Source organism: Carcharodon carcharias, chromosome 11 (genome assembly GCF_017639515.1).
Source record: "Carcharodon carcharias isolate sCarCar2 chromosome 11, sCarCar2.pri, whole genome shotgun sequence".
In the NCBI taxonomy this organism is placed as follows: Eukaryota; Metazoa; Chordata; class Chondrichthyes; order Lamniformes; family Lamnidae; genus Carcharodon; species Carcharodon carcharias.
This window is the reverse complement of record NC_054477.1, coordinates 8,386,633-8,403,208: the sequence shown is the minus strand read 5'-3', so window position 1 is coordinate 8,403,208 and position 16,576 is coordinate 8,386,633. Positions and strand designations below refer to the sequence as shown.

Sequence of the window (16,576 nt, the reverse complement as noted above, 5' to 3'; positions counted from 1 at the left end):
TGTTACTGGGTGGCCTAGAGCCTCGGTACAGGAAGAAAGATCTCTTAAATGACAATTAATTGGCCATTTAAGGGCCTCAATTAGCCCATGGGGGACCAAGTCACCCATTGCATCCCCAGCCATGGGCCAAATACCCTCATGGGTGAGAACAAGTGGGCAGGTGCCTGGCATGCCACCCAAATTTACACCACGCCTCCCCACCCCCTGGTTGCTTTCCAACCCCAAGGTAGGGGGCAGTGGGTGGGGGGGTAGGGGGTGTAAAATTCCAGCCTTGAGTAAAAAATCCAGCCTGACATTCCAAGGCAGTACTGAGCAAGTGCTGCACAATCAGGAAGTGGGACAAGGCCCCATTGTGCTCCGTCAGTTGGTGGAAATGATCCCACAGCCACCATTCAAAAAAAGAGCAGCAGAGCTCGCTCCAGTGATACTTCATTCACTGTGGAGCATGGTGGATGTTGTACATGCACACACACGCACAGACACACACACGGACAGATGGGCACATGGACACATGGACAGACAGGCACACAGAGAGGCACACACACGGACAGACACACTCACACGGACAGACACACACACAGACAGACACACTCACACGGACAGACACACTCACACGGACAGACACACACACGGACAGACACACACACGGACAGACACACACACGGACAGACACACACACGGACAGACACACACACGGACAGACACACACACGGACAGACACACGGAGAGATGGACACACGGAGAGACGGACACACTGACACAGGCAGACACACAGACATAGGCAGACACACACACAAACACACACATACAGGCAGACACATGTGCACACGCACACACCATGCTCACTGACCCAAGATGCCTCAAAAAAATATAATCGCAGCTTAGCTTCCTGTCAGATTTGACACGTCTGGGAAAGGAAACCTCAAACAGGTCACTCCCACTCAGAAAAGCTTCACATGACATTCATGTCCTGACATCACATTCTAGAGAATGTGGATAAATGGGATTGAGGGATACAGGGAGAAGTTGGGTAGTTGGGATTGAGGGATGTGGGGAGGTGGTGGTGGTGGGTGGGATTGAGAGATACGGGGAGAAGGTGGGTAGTTGGGATTGAGGGATACGGGAAGAAGGTGGTGGGTGAGATTGAGGGATATGGGGAGAAGGTAGGTAAGTGGGATTGAGGGATGCGGGGAGAAGGTAGTGGGTGAGATTGAGGGATGCGGGGAGGTGGTGGAGGGTGAGATTGAGGGATACAGGGAGAAGGTAGGTAGTTGGGATTGAGGGATGCGGGGAGGAGGTGGTGGGTGAGATTGAGGGATGTGGGGAGGAGGTGGTGGGTGAGATTGAGGGATGCGGGGAGGAGGTGGTGGGTGAGATTGAGGGATGTGGGGAGAAGGTGGTGGGTGAGATGAGGGATACAGGGAAAGGTAGGTAGTTGGGATTGAGGGATGCGGGGAGGTGGTGGTGGCTGAGATTGAGGGATACAGGGAGAAGGCAGGTAGTTGGGATTGAGGGATACGGGGAGAAGGTGGGTAAATGGGATTGAGGGATGTGGGGAGAAGGTGGTGGGTGAGATGAGGGATACAGGGAGAAGGTAGGTAGTTGGGATTGAGGGATGCGGGGAGGTTGTGGTGGGTGAGATTGAGGGATATGGGGAGAAGGTAGGTAAGTGGGATTGAGGGATGCGGGGAGAAGGTGGTGGGAGGGATTGAGGGATACGTGGAGAAGGTAGGTAGTTGGGATTGAGTGACACAGAGAGAAGGTGGGTAGTTGGGATTGAGGGATGGGAGAGGTGGTGGTGGATGAGATTGAGGGATATGGGGAGAAGGTAGGTAAGTGGAATTGAGGGATACGGGGAGAAGGTAGTGCGTGGGATTGAGGGATATGGGGAGAATGTGGGTAGTTGGGATTGAGGGATACGGGGAGAAGGTGGGTAGTTGGGATTGAGGGAAATGGGTAGGTGGTGGTGGGTGAGATTGAGGGATATGGGGAGAAGGTAGGTAAGTGGGATTAAGGGATATGGGGAGAAGGAAGGTAAGTGGGATTGAGGGATGCGTGGAGAAGGTGGTGGGTGGGATGAGGGATATGGGGAGAAGGTAGGTAGTTGGGATAGAGGGATATGGGGAGGTGGTGGTGGCTGAGATTGAGGGATACGGGGAGAAGGTAGGTAAGCGGGATTGAGGGATGCAGGGAGAAGGTGGTGGGTGGGATTGAGGGATACAGGGAGAAGGTAGGTAAGTGGGATTGAGGGATGCAGGGAGAAGGTGGTGGGAGGGATTGAGGGATACGGGGAGAAGGTGGTGGGTGAGATGAGGGATTGAGGGATGCGGGGAGAAGGTGGTGGGTGGGATTGAGGGATATGGGGAGAAGGTGGTGGGTGGGATTGAGGGATGCGGGGAGAAGGTGGTGGGAGGGATTGAGGGATGCGGGGAGGTGGTGGGTGGGATTGAGGGATATGGGGAGAAGGTAAGTAAGTGGGATTGAGGGATACAGGGAGAAGGTGGTGGGTGAGATTGAGGGATACGCGGAGAAGGTGGGTAAAAGGGATTGAGGGATGTGGGGAGAAGGTGGTGGGTGAGATGAGGGATACAGGGAGAAGGTAGGTAGTTGGGATTGAGGGATGCGGGGAGGTGGTGGTGGGTGAGATTGAGGGATACAGGGAGAAGGTAGGTAGTTGGGATTGAGGGATGCGGGGAGAAGGTGGGTAAATGGGATTGAGGGATGTGGGGAGGAGGTGGTGGGTGAGATTGAGGGATACAGGGAGAAGGTAGGTAGTTGGGATCGAGGGATGTGGGGAGGAGGTGGTGGGTGAGATTGAGGGATGTGGGGAGAAGGTGGTGGGTGAGATGAGGGATACAGGGAGAAGGGAGGTAGTTGGGATTGAGGGATGCGGGGAGGTGGTGGTGGGTGTGATTGAGGGATACAGGGAGAAGGTAGGTAGTTGGGATTGAGGGATGCGGGGAGGAGGTAGTGGGTGAGATTGAGGGATGTGGGGAGAAGGTGGTGGGTGATATGAGGGATACAGGGAGAAGGTAGGTAGTTGGGATTGAGGGATGCGGGGAGGAGGTGGTAGGTGAGATTGAGGGATGCGGGGAGGTGGTGGTGGGTGAGATTGAGGGATACAGGGAGAAGGTAGGTAGTTGGGATTGAGGGATGCGGGGAGGAGGTGGTGGGTGAGATTGAGGGATGTGAGGAGAAGGTGGTGGGTGAGATGAGGGATACAGGGAGAAGGTAGGTAGTTGGGATGGAGGGATGCAGGGAGGAGGTGGTGGGTGAGATTGAGGGATGTGGGGAGGAGGTGGTGGGTAAAATTGAGGGATGCGGGGAGGAGGTGGTGGGTGAGATTGAGGGATGTGGGGAGAAGGTGGTGGGTGAGATGAGGGATACAGGGAGAAGGTAGGTAGTTGGGATTGAGGGATGCGGGGAGGAGGTGGTGGGTGAGATTGAGGGATGTGGGGAGAAGGTGGTGGGTGAGATGAGGGATACAGGGAGAAGGTAGGTAGTTGGGATTGAGGGATGCGGGGAGGAGGTGGTGGGTGAGATTGAGGGATGTGGGGAGGAGGTGGTGGGTGAGATTGAGGGATGCGGGGAGGAGGTGGTGGGTGAGATTGAGGGATGTGGGGAGAAGGTGGTGGGTGAGATGAGGGATACAGGGAGAAGGTAGGTAGTTGGGATTGAGGGATGCGGGGAGGAGGTGGTGGGTGAGATTGAGGGATACAGGGAGAAGGTGGTGGGTGAGATGAGGGATACAGGGAGAAGGTAGGTAGTTGGGATTGAGGGATGCGGGGAGGTGGTGGTGGGTGAGATTGAGGGATACAGGGAGAAGGTAGGTAGTTGGGATTGAGGGATGCGGGGAGAAGGTGGGTAAATGGGATGGAGGGATGTGGGGAGGAGGTGGTGGGTGAGATTAAGGGATACAGGGAGAAGGTAGGTAGTTGGGATTGAGGGATGCGGGGAGGAGGTGGTGGGTGAGATTGAGTGATGTGAGGAGAAGGTGGTGGGTGAGATGAGGGATACAGGGAGAAGGTAGGTAGGTGGGATTGAGGGATGCGGGGAGGAGGTGGTGGGTGAGATTGAGGGATACAGGGAGAAGGTGGTGGGTGAGATGAGGGATACAGGGAGAAGGTAGGTAGTTGGGATTGAGGGATGCGGGGAGGAGGTGGTGGGTGAGATTGAGGGATACTGGGAGAAGGTGGTGGGTGAGATGAGGGATACAGGGAGAAGGTAGGTAGTTGGGATTGAGGGATGCGGGGAGGAGGTGGTGGGTGAGATTGAGGGATATGGGGAGAAGGTAGGTAAGTGGGATTGAGGGATGCGGGGAGAAGGTAGTGGGTGAGATTGAGGGATGCGGGGAGGTGGTGGTGGGTGAGATTGAGGGATACAGGGAGAAGGTAGGTAGTTGGGATTGAGGGATGCGGGGAGGAGGTGGTGGGTGAGATTGAGGGATGTGGGGAGGAGGTGGTGGGTGAGATTGAGGTATGTGGGGAGGAGGTGGTGGGTGAGATTGAGGGATGTGGGGAGAAGGTGGTGGGTGAGATGAGGGATACAGGGAGAAGGCAGGTAGTTGGGATTGAGGGATGCGGGGAGGTGGTGGAGGGTGAGATTGAGGGATACAGGGAGAAGGCAGGTAGTTGGGATTGAGGGATACGGGAAGAAGGTGGTGGGTGAGATTGAGGGATATGGGGAGGTGGTGGTGGGTGAGATTGAGGGATACAGGGAGAAGGTAGGTAGTTGGGATTGAGGGAAGCGGGGAGGAGGTGGTGGGTGAGATGGAGGGATACAGGGAGAAGGTGGTGGGTGAGATGAGGGATACAGGGAGAAGGTAGGTAGTTGGGATTGAGGGATGCGGGGAGGAGGTGGTGGGTGAGATTGAGGGATACAGGGAGAAGGTAGGTAGTTGCGATTGAGGGATGCGGGGAGAAGGTGGGTAAATGGGATTGAGGGACGTGGGGAGGAGGTGGTGGGTGAGATTGAGGGATACAGGGAGAAGGTAGGTAGTTGGGATTGAGGGATGCGGGGAGGAGGTGATGGGTGAGATTGAGGGATGTGGGGAGAAGGTGGTGGGTGAGATGAGGGATACAGGGAGAAGGTAGGTAGTTGGGATTGAGGGATGCGGGGAGGAGGTGGTGGGTGAGATTGAGGGATGTGGGGAGAAGGTGGTGGGTGAGATTGAGGGATATGGGGAGAAGGTAGGTAAGTGGGATTGAGGGATGCGGGGAGAAGGTAGTGGGTGAGATTGAGGGATGCGGGGAGGTGGTGGTGGGTGAGATTGAGGGGTACAGGGAGAAGGTAGGTAGTTGGGATTGAGGGATGCGGGGAGGAGGTGGTGGGTGAGATTGAGGGATATGGGGAGAAGGTAGGTAAGTGGGATTGAGGGATGCGGGGAGAAGGTGGTGGGAGGGATTGAGGGATACGTGGAGAAGGTAGGTAGTTGGGATTGAGTGACACAGAGAGAAGGTGGGTAGTTGGGATTGAGGGATGGGGAGGTGGTGGTGGATGAGATTGAGGGATATGGGGAGAAGGTAGGTAAGTGGAATTGAGGGATACGGGGAGAAGGTAGTGCGTGGGATTGAGGGATATGGGGAGAATGTGGGTAGTTGGGATTCAGGGATACGGGGAGAAGGTGGGTAGTTGGGATTGAGGGAAATGGGGAGGTGGTGTTGGGTGAGATTGAGGGATATGGGGAGAAGGTAGGTAAGTGGGATTGAGGGATATGGGGAGAAGGTAGGTAAGTGGGATTGAGGGATGCGTGGAGAAGGTAGTGAGTGGGATGAGGGATATGGGGAGAAGGTAGGTAGTTGGGATAGAGGGATATGGGGAGGTGGTGGTGGCTGAGATTGAGGGATACGGGGAGAAGGTAGGTAAGCGGGATTGAGGGATGCAGGGAGAAGGTGGTGGGTGGGATTGAGGGATACAGGGAGAAGGTAGGTAGTTGGGATTGAGGGATGCGGGGAGGAGGTGGTGGGTGAGATTGAGGGATGTGGGGAGAAGGTGGTGGGTGAGATGAGGGATACAGGGAGAAGGTAGGTAGTTGGGATTGAGGGATGCGGGGAGGTGGTGGTGGGTGAGATTGAGGGATACAGGGAGAAGGCAGGTAGTTGGGATTGAGGGATACGGGAAGAAGGTGGTGGGTGAGATTGAGGGATATGGGGAGAAGGTAGGTAAGTGGGATTGAGGGATGCGGGGAGAAGGTGGTGGGAGGGATTGAGGGATACGTGGAGAAGGTAGGTAGTTGGGATTGAGTGACACAGAGAGAAGGTGGGTAGTTGGGATTGAGGGATGGGGAGGTGGTGGTGGATGAGATTGAGGGATATGGGGAGAAGGTAGGTAAGTGGAATTGAGGGATACGGGGAGAAGGTAGTGCGTGGGATTGAGGGATATGGGGAGAATGTGGGTAGTTGGGATTCAGGGATACGGGGAGAAGGTGGGTAGTTGGGATTGAGGGAAATGGGGAGGTGGTGTTGGGTGAGATTGAGGGATATGGGGAGAAGGTAGGTAAGTGGGATTGAGGGATATGGGGAGAAGGTAGGTAAGTGGGATTGAGGGATGCGTGGAGAAGGTAGTGAGTGGGATGAGGGATATGGGGAGAAGGTAGGTAGTTGGGATAGAGGGATATGGGGAGGTGGTGGTGGCTGAGATTGAGGGATACGGGGAGAAGGTAGGTAAGCGGGATTGAGGGATGCAGGGAGAAGGTGGTGGGTGGGATTGAGGGATACAGGGAGAAGGTAGGTAAGTGGGATTGAGGGATGCAGGGAGAAGGTGGTGGGAGGGATTGAGGGATACGGGGAGAAGGTGGTGGGTGAGATGAGGGATTGAGGGATGCGGGGAGAAGGTGGTGGGTGGGATTGAGGGATATGGGGAGAAGGTGGTGCGTGGGATTGAGGGATGCGGGGAAAGGTGGTGGGAGGGATTGAGGGATGCGGGGAGGTGGTGGGTGGGATTGAGGGATATGGGGAGAAGGTAAGTAAGTGGGATTGAGGGATACAGGGAGAAGGTGGTGGGTGAGATTGAGGGATACGGGGAGAAGGTGGGTAAATGGGATTGAGGGATGTGGGGAGAAGGTGGTGGGTGAGATGAGGGATACAGGGAGAAGGTAGGTAGTTGGGATTGAGGGATGCGGGGAGGTGGTGGTGGGTGAGATTGAGGGATACAGGGAGAAGGTAGGTAGTTGGGATTGAGGGATGCGGGGAGAAGGTGGGTAAATGGGATTGAGGGATGTGGGGAGGAGGTGGTGGGTGAGATTGAGGGATACAGGGAGAAGGTAGGTAGTTGGGATTGAGGGATGCGGGGAGGAGGTGGTGGGTGAGATTGAGGGATGTGGGGAGAAGGTGGTGGGTGAGATGAGGGATACAGGGAGAAGGTAGGTAGTTGGGACTGAGGGATGCAGGGAGGAGGTGGTGGGTGAGATTGAGGGATGTGGGGAGAAGGTGGTGGGTGAGATGAGGGATACAGGGAGAAGGTAGGTAGTTGGGATTGAGGGATGCGGGGAGGAGGTGGTGGGTGAGATTGAGGGATGTGAGGAGAAGGTGGTGGGTGAGATTGAGGGATATGGGGAGAAGGTAGGTAAGTGGGATTGAGGGATGCGGGGAGAAGGTAGTGGGTGAGATTGAGGGATGCGGTGAGGTGGTGGTGGGTGAGATTGAGGGATACAGGGAGAAGGTAGGTAGTTGGGATTGAGGGATGCGGGGATGGGGTGGTGGTTGAGATTGAGGGATGTGGTGAGGAGGTGGTGGGTGCGATTGAGGGATGCGGGGAGGAGGTGGTGGGTGAGATGAGGGATACAGGGAGAAGGTAGGTAGTTGGGATTGAGGGATGCGGGGAGGTGGTGGTGGGTGAGATTGAGGGATACAGGGAGAAGGCAGGTAGTTGGGATTGAGGGATACGGGAAGACGGTGGTGGGTGTGATTGAGGGATATGGGGAGAAGGGAGGTATGAGGGATTGAGGGATGCGGGGAGAAGGTGGTGGGAGGGATTGAGGGATACGTGGAGAAGGTAGGTAGTTGGGATTGAGTGACACAGAGAGAAGGTGGGTAGTTGGGATTGAGGGATGGGGAGGTGGTGGTGGATGAGATTGAGGGATATGGGGAGAAGGTAGGTAAGTGGAATTGAGGGATACGGGGAGAAGGTAGTGCGTGGGATTGAGGGATATGGGGAGAATGTGGGTAGTTGGGATTCAGAGATACGGGGAGAAGGTGGGTAGTTGGGATTGAGGGAAATGGGGAGGTGGTGGTGGGTGAGATTGAGAGATATGGGGAGAAGGTAGGTAAGTGGGATTGAGGGATATGGGGAGAAGGTAGGTAAGTGGGATTGAGGGATGCGTGGAGAAGGTAGTGGGTGGGATGAGGGATATGGGGAGAAGGTAGGTAGTTGGGATAGAGGGATATGGGAAGGTGGTGGTGGCTGAGATTGAGGGATACGGGGAGAAGATAGGTAAGCGGGATTGAGGGATGCAGGGAGAAGGTGGTGGGAGGGATTGAGGGATACGGGGAGAAGGTGGTGGGTGAGATGAGGGATTGAGGGATGCGGGGAGAAGGTGGTGGGTGGGATTGAGGGATATGGGGAGAAGGTGGTGGGTGGTATTGAGGGATGCGTGGAGAAGGTGGAGGGAGGGATTGAGGGATGCGGGGAGGTGGTGGATGGGATTGAGGGATATGGGGAGAAGGTAAGTAAGTGGGATTGAGGGATACAGGGAGAAGGTGGTGGGTGAGATTGAGGGATACGGGGAGAAGGTGGGTAAATGGGATTGAGGGATGTGGTGAGAAGGTGGTGGGTGAGATGAGGGATACAGGGAGAAGGTAGGTAGTTGGGATGGAGGGATGCGGGGAGGAGGTGGTGGGTGAGATTGAGGGATGTGGGGAGGAGGTGGTGGGTGAGATTGAGGGATGCGGGGAGGAGGTGGTGGGTGAGATTGAGGGATGTGGGGAGATGGTGGTGGGTGAGATGAGGGATACAGGGAGAAGGTAGGTAGTTGGGATTGTGGGATGCGGGGAGGAGGTGGTGGGTGAGATTGAGGGATGTGGGGAGAAGGTGGTGGGTGAGATGAGGGATACAGGGAGAAGGTAGGTAGTTGGGATTGAGGGAAGCGGGGAGGTGGTGGTGGGTGAGATTGAGGGATACAGGGAGAAGGCAGGTAGTTGGGATTGAGGGATGTGGGAAGGAGGTGGTGGGTGAGATTGAGGGATGTGGGGAGAAGGTGGTGGGTGAGATGAGGGATACAGGGAGAAGGTAGGTAGTTGGGATTGAGTGATGCGGGGAGGAGGTGGTGGGTGAGATTCAGGGATGTGGGGAGGAGGTGGTGGGTGAGATTGAGGGATGCGGGGAGGAGGTGGTGAGTGAGATTGAGGGGTGTGGGGAGAAGGTGGTGGGTGAGATGAGGGATACAGGGAGAAGGTAGGTAGTTGGGATTGAGGGATGCGGGGAGGAGGTGGTGGGTGAGATTGAGGGATGTGGGGAGAAGGTGGTGGGTGAGATGAGGGATACAGGGAGAAGGTAGGTAGTTGGGATTGAGGGATGCGGGGAGGAGGTGGTGGGTGAGATTGAGGGATAGAGGGAGAAGGTGGTGGGTGAGATGAGGGATACAGGGAGAAGGTAGGTAGTTGGATTGAGGGATGCGGGGAGGTGGTGGTGGGTGAGATTGAGGGATACAGGGAGAAGGTGGTGGGTGAGATGAGGGATACAGGGAGAAGGTAGGTAGTTGGGATTGAGGGATGCGGGGAGGAGGTGGTGGGTGAGATTGAGGGATACAGGGAGAAGGTGGTGGGTGAGATGAGGGATACAGGGAGAAGGTAGGTAGTTGGGATTGAGGGATGCGGGGAGGAGGTGGTGGGTGAGATTGAGGGATACGGGGAGAAGGTGGTGGGTGAGATGAGGGATACAGGGAGAAGGTAGGTAGTTGGGATTGAGGGATGCGGGGAGGAGGTGGTGGGTGAGATTGAGGGATGTGGGGAGAAGGTGGTGGGTGAGATGAGGGATACAGGGAGAAGGTAGGTAGTTGGGATTGAGGGATGCGGGGAGGAGGTGGTGGGTGAGATGAGGGATACAGGGAGAAGGTATGTAGTTGGGATTGAGGGATGCGGGGAGGTGGTGGTGGGTGAGATTGAGGGATACAGGGAGAAGGTAGGTAGTTGGGATTGAGGGATGCGGGGAGAAGGTGGGTAAATGGGATTGAGGGACGTGGGGAGGAGGTGGTGGGTGAGATTGAGGGATACAGGGAGAAGGTAGGTAGTTGGGATTGAGGGATGCGGGGAGGAGGTGGTGGGTGAGATTGAGGGATGAGGGGAGAAGGTGCTGGGTGAGATGAGGGATACAGGGAGAAGGTAGGTAGTTGGGATTGAGGGATGCGGGGAGGAGGTGGTGGGTGAGATTGAGGGATGTGAGGAGAAGGTGGTGGGTGAGATTGAGGGATATGGGGAGAAGGTAGGTAAGTGGGATTGAGGGATGCGGGGAGAAGGTAGTGGGTGAGATTGAGGGATGTGGGGAGGTGGTGGTGGGTGAGATTGAGGGATACAGGGAGAAGGTAGGTAGTTGGGATTGAGGGATGCGGGGAGGAGGTGGTGGGTGAGATTGAGGGATGTGGGGAGGAGGTGGTGGGTGAGATTGAGGGATGCGGGGAGGAGGTGGTGGGTGAGATGAGGGATACAGGGAGAAGGTGGTGGGTGAGATGAGGGATACAGGGAGAAGGTAGGTAGTTGGGATGGAGGGATGCGGGGAGGAGCTGGCGGGTGAGATTGAGGGATGTGGGGAGGAGGTGGTGGGTGAGATTGAGGGATGCGGGGAGGAGGTGGTGGGTGACATTGAGGGATGTGGGGAGAAGGTGGGTAAATGGGATTGAGGGATGTGGGGAGGAGGTAGTGGGTGAGATTGAGGGATAGAGGGAGAAGGTAGGTAGTTGGGATTGAGGGATGCGGGGAGGAGGTGGTGGGTGAGATTGAGGGATGTGGGGAGAAGGTGGTGGGTGAGATGAGGGATACAGGGAGAAGGTAGGTAGTTGGGATCGAGGGATGCGGGGAGGAGGTGGTGGGTGAGATTGAGGGATGTGGGGAGAAGGTGGTGGGTGAGATGAGGCATACAGGGAGAAGGGAGGTAGTTGGGATTGAGGGATGCGGGGAGGTGGTGGTGGGTGTGATTGAGGGATACAGGGAGAAGGTAGGTAGTTGGGATTGAGGGATGCGGGGAGGAGGTAGTGGGTGAGATTGAGGGATGTGGGGAGAAGGTGGTGGGTGATATGAGGGATACAGGGAGAAGGTAGGTAGTTGGGATTGAGGGATGCGGGGAGGAGGTGGTGGGTGCGATTGAGGGATGCGGGGAGGAGGTGGTGGGTGAGATGAGGGATACAGGGAGAAGGTAGGTAGTTGGGATTGAGGGATGCGGGGAGGTGGTGGTGGGTGAGATTGAGGGATACAGGGAGAAGGCAGGTAGTTGGGATTGAGGGATACGGGAAGACGGTGGTGGGTGAGATTGAGGGATATGGGGAGAAGGGAGGTAAGAGGGATTGAGGGATGCGGGGAGAAGGTGGTGGGAGGGATTGAGGGATACGTGGAGAAGGTAGGTAGTTGGGATTGAGTGACACAGAGAGAAGGTGGGTAGTTGGGATTGAGGGATGGGGAGGTGGTGGTGGATGAGATTGAGGGATATGGGGAGAAGGTAGGTAAGTGGAATTGAGGGATACGGGGAGAAGGTAGTGCGTGGGATTGAGGGATATGGGGAGAATGTGGGTAGTTGGGATTCAGAGATACGGGGAGAAGGTGGGTAGTTGGGATTGAGGGAAATGGGGAGGTGGTGGTGGGTGAGATTGAGAGATATGGGGAGAAGGTAGGTAAGTGGGATTGAGGGATATGGGGAGAAGGTAGGTAAGTGGGATTGAGGGATGCGTGGAGAAGGTAGTGGGTGGGATGAGGGATATGGGGAGAAGGTAGGTAGTTGGGATAGAGGGATATGGGAAGGTGGTGGTGGCTGAGATTGAGGGATACGGGGAGAAGATAGGTAAGCGGGATTGAGGGATGCAGGGAGAAGGTGGTGGGAGGGATTGAGGGATACGGGGAGAAGGTGGTGGGTGAGATGAGGGATTGAGGGATGCGGGGAGAAGGTGGTGGGTGGGATTGAGGGATATGGGGAGAAGGTGGTGGGTGGTATTGAGGGATGCGTGGAGAAGGTGGAGGGAGGGATTGAGGGATGCGGGGAGGTGGTGGATGGGATTGAGGGATATGGGGAGAAGGTAAGTAAGTGGGATTGAGGGATACAGGGAGAAGGTGGTGGGTGAGATTGAGGGATACGGGGAGAAGGTGGGTAAATGGGATTGAGGGATGTGGTGAGAAGGTGGTGGGTGAGATGAGGGATACAGGGAGAAGGTAGGTAGTTGGGATTGAGGGATGCGGGGAGGAGGTGGTGGGTGAGATTGAGGGATGTGGGGAGAAGGTGGTGGGTGAGATGAGGGATACAGGGAGAAGGTAGGTAGTTGGGATGGAGGGATGCGGGGAGGAGGTGGTGGGTGAGATTGAGGGATGGGGGGAGGAGGTGGTGGGTGAGATTGAGGGATGCGGGGAGGAGGTGGTGGGTGAGATTGAGGGATGTGGGGAGATGGTGGTGGGTGAGATGAGGGATACAGGGAGAAGGTAGGTAGTTGGGATTGTGGGATGCGGGGAGGAGGTGGTGGGTGAGATTGAGGGATGTGGGGAGAAGGTGGTGGGTGAGATGAGGGATACAGGGAGAAGGTAGGTAGTTGGGATTGAGGGAAGCGGGGAGGTGGTGGTGGGTGAGATTGAGGGATACAGGGAGAAGGCAGGTAGTTGGGATTGAGGGATGTGGGAAGGAGGTGGTGGGTGAGATTGAGGGATGTGGGGAGAAGGTGGTGGGTGAGATGAGGGATACAGGGAGAAGGTAGGTAGTTGGGATTGAGTGATGCGGGGAGGAGGTGGTGGGTGAGATTCAGGGATGTGGGGAGGAGGTGGTGGGTGAGATTGAGGGATGCGGGGAGGAGGTGGTGAGTGAGATTGAGGGGTGTGGGGAGAAGGTGGTGGGTGAGATGAGGGATACAGGGAGAAGGTAAGTAGTTGGGATTGAGGGATGCGGGGAGGAGGTGGTGGGTGAGATTGAGGGATGTGGGGAGAAGGTGGTGGGTGAGATGAGGGATACAGGGAGAAGGTAGGTAGTTGGGATTGAGGGATGCGGGGAGGAGGTGGTGGGTGAGATTGAGGGATAGAGGGAGAAGGTGGTGGGTGAGATGAGGGATACAGGGAGAAGGTAGGTAGTTGGATTGAGGGATGCGGGGAGGTGGTGGTGGGTGAGATTGAGGGATACAGGGAGAAGGTGGTGGGTGAGATGAGGGATACAGGGAGAAGGTAGGTAGTTGGGATTGAGGGATGCGGGGAGGAGGTGGTGGGTGAGATTGAGGGATACAGGGAGAAGGTGGTGGGTGAGATGAGGGATACAGGGAGAAGGTAGGTAGTTGGGATTGAGGGATGCGGGGAGGAGGTGGTGGGTGAGATTGAGGGATACGGGGAGAAGGTGGTGGGTGAGATGAGGGATACAGGGAGAAGGTAGGTAGTTGGGATTGAGGGATGCGGGGAGGAGGTGGTGGGTGAGATTGAGGGATGTGGGGAGAAGGTGGTGGGTGAGATGAGGGATACAGGGAGAAGGTAGGTAGTTGGGATTGAGGGATGCGGGGAGGAGGTGGTGGGTGAGATGAGGGATACAGGGAGAAGGTATGTAGTTGGGATTGAGGGATGCGGGGAGGTGGTGGTGGGTGAGATTGAGGGATACAGGGAGAAGGTAGGTAGTTGGGATTGAGGGATGCGGGGAGAAGGTGGGTAAATGGGATTGAGGGACGTGGGGAGGAGGTGGTGGGTGAGATTGAGGGATACAGGGAGAAGGTAGGTAGTTGGGATTGAGGGATGCGGGGAGGAGGTGGTGGGTGAGATTGAGGGATGTGGGGAGAAGGTGCTGGGTGAGATGAGGGATACAGGGAGAAGGTAGGTAGTTGGTATTGAGGGATGCGGGGAGGAGGTGGTGGGTGAGATTGAGGGATGTGAGGAGAAGGTGGTGGGTGAGATTGAGGGATATGGGGAGAAGGTAGGTAAGTGGGATTGAGGGATGCGGGGAGAAGGTAGTGGGTGAGATTGAGGGATGTGGGGAGGTGGTGGTGGGTGAGATTGAGGGATACAGGGAGAAGGTAGGTAGTTGGGATTGAGGGATGCGGGGAGGAGGTGGTGGGTGAGATTGAGGGATGTGGGGAGGAGGTGGTGGGTGAGATTGAGGGATGCGGGGAGGAGGTGGTGGGTGAGATGAGGGATACAGGGAGAAGGTGGTGGGTGAGATGAGGGATACAGGGAGAAGGTAGGTAGTTGGGATGGAGGGATGCGGGGAGGAGCTGGCGGGTGAGATTGAGGGATGTGGGGAGGAGGTGGTGGGTGAGATTGAGGGATGCGGGGAGGAGGTGGTGGGTGACATTGAGGGATGTGGGGAGAAGGTGGGTAAATGGGATTGAGGGATGTGGGGAGGAGGTAGTGGGTGAGATTGAGGGATAGAGGGAGAAGGTAGGTAGTTGGGATTGAGGGATGCGGGGAGGAGGTGGTGGGTGAGATTGAGGGATGTGGGGAGAAGGTGGTGGGTGAGATGAGGGATACAGGGAGAAGGTAGGTAGTTGGGATCGAGGGATGCGGGGAGGAGGTGGTGGGTGAGATTGAGGGATGTGGGGAGAAGGTGGTGGGTGAGATGAGGCATACAGGGAGAAGGGAGGTAGTTGGGATTGAGGGATGCGGGGAGGTGGTGGTGGGTGTGATTGAGGGATACAGGGAGAAGGTAGGTAGTTGGGATTGAGGGATGCGGGGAGGAGGTAGTGGGTGAGATTGAGGGATGTGGGGAGAAGGTGGTGGGTGATATGAGGGATACAGGGAGAAGGTAGGTAGTTGGGATTGAGGGATGCGGGGAGGAGGTGGTGGGTGAGATTGAGGGATGCGGGGAGGTGGTGGTGGGTGAGATTGAGGGATACAGGGAGAAGGTAGGTAGTTGGGATTGAGGGATGCGGGGAGGAGGTGGTGGGTGAGATTGAGGGATGTGGGGAGAAGGTGGTGGGTGAGATGAGGGATACAGGGAGAAGGTAGGTAGTTGGGATGGAGGGATGCGGGGAGGAGGTGGTGGGTGAGAATGAGGGATGTGGGGAGGAGGTGGTGGGTGAGATTGAGGGATGCGGGGAGGAGGTGGTGGGTGAGATTGAGGGATGTGGGGAGATGGTGGTGGGTGAGATGAGGGATACAGGGAGAAGGTAGGTAGTTGGGATTGTGGGATGCGGGGAGGAGGTGGTGGGTGAGATTGAGGGATGTGGGGAGAAGGTGGTGGGTGAGATGAGGGATACAGGGAGAAGGTAGGTAGTTGGGATTGAGGGATGCGGGGAGGTGGTGGTGGGTGAGATTGAGGGATACAGGGAGAAGGCAGGTAGTTGGGATTGAGGGATGTGGGAAGGAGGTGGTGGGTGAGATTGAGGGATGTGGGGAGAAGGTGGTGGGTGAGATGAGGGATACAGGGAGAAGGTAGGTAGTTGGGATTGAGGGATGCGGGGAGGAGGTGGTGGGTGAGATTGAGGGATGTGGGGAGGAGGTGGTGGGTGAGATTGAGGGATGCGGGGAGGAGGTGGTGAGTGAGATTGAGGGGTGTGGGGAGAAGGTGGTGGGTGAGATGAGGGATACAGGGAGAAGGTAGGTAGTTGGGATTGAGGGATGCGGGGAGGAGGTGGTGGGTGAGATTGAGGGATGTGGGGAGAAGGTGGTGGGTGAGATGAGGGATACAGGGAGAAGGTAGGTAGTTGGGATTGAGGGATGCGGGGAGGAGGTGGTGGGTGAGATTGAGGGATACAGGGAGAAGGTGGTGGGTGAGATGAGGGATACAGGGAGAAGGTAGGTAGTTGGGATTGAGGGATGCGGGGAGGTGGTGGTGGGTGAGATTGAGGGATACAGGGAGAAGGTGGTGGGTGAGATGAGGGATACAGGGAGAAGGTAGGTAGTTGGGATTGAGGGATGCGGGGAGGAGGTGGTGGGTGAGATTGAGGGATACAGGGAGAAGGTGGTGGGTGAGATGAGGGATACAGGGAGAAGGTAGGTAGTTGGGATTGAGGGATGCGGGGAGGAGGTGGTGGGTGAGATTGAGGGATGTGGGGAGAAGGTGGTGGGTGAGATGAGGGATACAGGGAGAAGGTAGGTAGTTGGGATTGAGGGATGCGGGGAGGAGGTGGTGGGTGAGATGAGGGATACAGGGAGAAGGTATGTAGTTGGGATTGAGGGATGCGGGGAGGTGGTGGTGGGTGAGATTGAGGGATACAGGGAGAAGGTAGGTAGTTGGGATTGAGGGATGCGGGGAGAAGGTGGGTAAATGGGATTGAGGGACGTGGGGAGGAGGTGGTGGTTGAGATTGAGGGATACAGGGAGAAGGTAGGTAGTTGGGATTGAGGGATGCGGGGAGGAGGTGGTGGATGAGATTGAGGGATGTGGGGAGAAGGTGCTGGGTGAGATGAGGGATACAGGGAGAAGGTAAGTAGTTGGGATTGAGGGATGCGGGGAGGAGTTGGTGGGTGAGATTGAGGGATGTG

At 56.4% G+C, this 16,576-nt stretch overlaps 1 protein-coding gene across 5 annotated transcripts in view; it reads right to left on the bottom strand.

Annotated features, from left to right (window-relative positions):
* The window catches only part of LOC121284386 (arf-GAP with Rho-GAP domain, ANK repeat and PH domain-containing protein 1-like), a 225,971-nt gene that overhangs the window by 161,462 nt on the left and 47,933 nt on the right, over positions 1 to 16,576 (bottom strand). The gene's annotated exons all lie outside the window — the stretch shown is intronic.